General features: G+C 55.9%; 1 pseudogene; it reads right to left on the reverse strand.

Moving 5' to 3' along the window:
* Positions 1–1,956: 1,956 nt before the first annotated feature.
* Positions 1,957–2,889, reverse strand: LOC103249845 (annotated as a pseudogene).
* Positions 2,890–3,211: the final 322 nt, after the last annotated feature.

A 3,211-nucleotide genomic window follows, 5' to 3' on the forward strand; every position in this document is an offset into this window, starting at 1 on the left:
AGGTCTCGCTGCCCAGGCAGGTCTCGAACCCATGGGCTCAGGCAATCCACTCACCTCAGCCTCCCAGAGGCACGGGATTACAGGCTGAGCCCCTGAGCCCGGCTCAATAAACTCTTTTAACTGGATCCTGAGCTTTGATCATTTTGGGCTGACAAGCAGATAAGTGAACTTCAGTTGTTCAGAGAAAACTGTGCCTTGGAGAGACAGAATTTGAGAAGCAAGGTGGGGAGGTCAGAGAGGCCTCAAGTCCGCTTCCTTTGGATCAGCAAAGAGCCGACTTTGGGGATGTCCGTTTCCTTTTATCATTGTAATGATCATTTAAAAAAATTGAGACAAGCCAGGCTCGGTGGCTCAGCTTGTCATTTTGCGCCTTGGGAGGCTGAGGTGAGTGGACTGCCTAAGCCCGCGGGTTCGCGACCCGCCTGGGCAGCGAGACCTCATCTCTACAATAAAATCAAAAATCAGCCAGACATGGTAGCGCGCGCCTGTAATTCCGGTTACTTGGAAGGCTGAGGCGGAAGGATCGCCGGAGTTCGGCAGGTCGAGGCTGCGGTGGCTGGGAATGGCCACTGCACTCCAGTCTGGGCGACAGAGTGAGACTCCGACTCAAAAAAAAAAAAATTGACACAAGTTCTCACCATGTTGCTCAGGGTGGTCTTGAACTCCTGGCCGTAAGTGATCCTCCCACCTCGGCCTCCCAAAGTGCTGGGATTACCCGCCTGGGCCACGGCGCCCTGCTGGGGTTTTGGTTTCCGAGCCCCCGCAAAGCGAAGCCTGCATCTGCCGCACTCCCCCTGCGACCGCATGCCCGGCTCGGGGTGGGGGTGCCGTAAACGGGATCTGGGTGTGACTGACTTGGCGTGCCCCGCCTCCGCCCAGGAGGCCAAGGCATCTATTCCAGAGGAAGAAAGCAGAGCCCAGAGAGGCTAAGCCTCAGGCCAGGGACACACACCGGCCCCTGCCCAGGATCACACTCGGGCCGGGGCTTGCGGGAAGCCCCAGCTTCTCAGCCCCTGGCTGGGTCACAGCCTTGGGAGTCAGGTCTCGCCAGAAGTCAACGAAAGAAGGAAGGGAGAGAGGCGTTTTCAGGAAGGGCGGTTCATACCCAGGCCATTGTGTGTGGTGGGCTTGGGGCCTGGGTCCATTATATTGGGCACACCTGTCCCCTCTGTCTGCAAAACAAGCCCCAGTCAGACGCAGTGGCTCCTGCCTGTCATCCCAGAACTTTGGGAGGAGTAGGCGAGAGAATTGCCTGAGCCATGGGTTCGAGACCAGCCTGGGCAACTTGGCAAGACCTCGTCTCTACAATTTAAAAAAAAGAAAAGAAAACAGAGCCCAGAGAGTCTCACTGTCACCCAGGCTGGAGCACAGTGGCACACTCACAGCCACTGCAGCCTCAACCTGCTGGGCTCAGGAGATCCTTCCACTTCAGCCTTCCAAGTAGCTGGAACCACAGATGTGCACCACCATGCCTGGCTAATTTTTTTTTTTAAATTTATTGTAGAGATGAGGTCTCACCAAGTTGCCCAGACGGGTCTCGAACCCCTGGGCTCAGGCAATCTCCTCACCGCCGCCTCCCAAAGTGTTGGGATGACAGGCATGAGCTACCACGCCTAGCTTGGAGACACTTAAAAACATTTTTTTAGAAACAGGGTCTTGCTCTGTAGCTCACTGCAGCCCTGACCCCTTGGGCTCAAGCTATCCTTCCACCTCAGCCTCCCAAAGTAGCTGGGACCACAGGTGCCACCACACCTGGCTATTTTTTTTTTTTTTTTTGTAGAGACGGGGTTTTTCTATGTTGTCCAGGCTCGTCTCGGGCTCCTGGCCTCCAGTGATCCTCCCGCCTCGGCCTCCCAAAATGCTGGGATTATAGGCGCGAGCCACCGCCCCCAGCCTGAAGACATTTTTATTTTTATTTTATTTTGTTTTGCTTTGTCAAAAAGAATCTTTATTTACTTTTATGATAGCCTCCTCTGCCTTCTTGCCAGTTGCCTTTGGAGCAGGTGCTTTCTGGGCTGCAACCTTTTGACTCATCTGAGCTTTTGGAGGAGGTGCTGCCTTCTGGCCTGTGGCTTCTGGGGCAGGACCCTTCTGGGCTGGAGCCTTCTTGTCTGCAGCGGTGGTCACCTTTTCGGCCAGTACTTGAGCAGCGGTGGCAGCTACAGCAGCCAGTGCTTTGTTGGGAGAAGCTTTCGGAGAGCTGCCTTGTGGAGTTCTTAACTTCATTCTTGACTCTCCTGTTCCTTCTTCTCTTAGCCTTCATGGCTTTATTTTTTTTATTTTTTATTTTTTATTTTTTTTGAGTCGGAGTCTCACTCCGTCGCCCAGACTGGAAGGCAGTGGCCGCTCCCGGCCACCGCAGCCTCGACCTGCTGGGCTCCGGCGAGCCTTCCACCTCCGCCTGCCAAGTAGCCGGAACTACAGGTGCGCGCTACCACGCCCGGCTGATTTTTGATTTATTGTGGAGATGAGGTCTCGCCAAGTTGCCCAGGTGGGTCTCGGACCCGCGGGCTCAGGCCATCCACTCACCTCAGCCTTCCAAAGCGCTGGGATCACAGGCTGAGCCACCGAGCCCCGTGCCTTCATGACTTTAAAACAATCGAAAACTGTCATCTTGGCTTCAATCTTCTCGGCCCATCTCGTGGCTGCCCATTTTGTACTGATATCAGCCTTCTGCCAGGCTTGCCGTACTGGGTGAGAGCTCGAGGGCGAAGTCAGCGAGCTGCCTGCATCTGAAAGGCACGGCCTGTCTGCTCACCAAGTGCAAGGTCCGTCACCCAAAGCCCTGGTCTGATCAATCACATCTACAGTCGTGACCAGCTTTCGGGCATGAGGTCAAAAGGAGACGTAAGTCACTCGGCCTGCCTCCACAGAGCGCCTGAGCACCATGCTGGGGGCGTTCGGCGAGAAGGAAGCTGAGGACATTTTTTTTTGAGTTGGAGTCTCACTCTGTCGCCCAGACTGGAGGGCAGTGGCCTCCCCCGGCCACCGCAGCCTCGACCTGCTGGGCTCCGGCGATCCTTCTGTCCCAGCCTTCCAAGTAGCTGGAACTACAGGCGCGCGCTACCACGCCCGGCTGATTTTGGATTTACTGTAGAGATGAGGTCTCGCCAAGTTGCCCAGGCGGGTCTCGAACCTGCGGGCGCAGGCAATCCACTCGCCTCAGCCTCCCAAGGCACGGGATGACAGGCTGAGCCACCGAGCCTGGCTG

Source organism: Carlito syrichta, unplaced genomic scaffold (assembly GCF_000164805.1).
Source record: "Carlito syrichta isolate Samal-C Ts95f unplaced genomic scaffold, Tarsius_syrichta-2.0.1 Scaffold123608, whole genome shotgun sequence".
Lineage (NCBI taxonomy): Eukaryota > Metazoa > Chordata > Mammalia > Primates > Tarsiidae > Carlito > Carlito syrichta.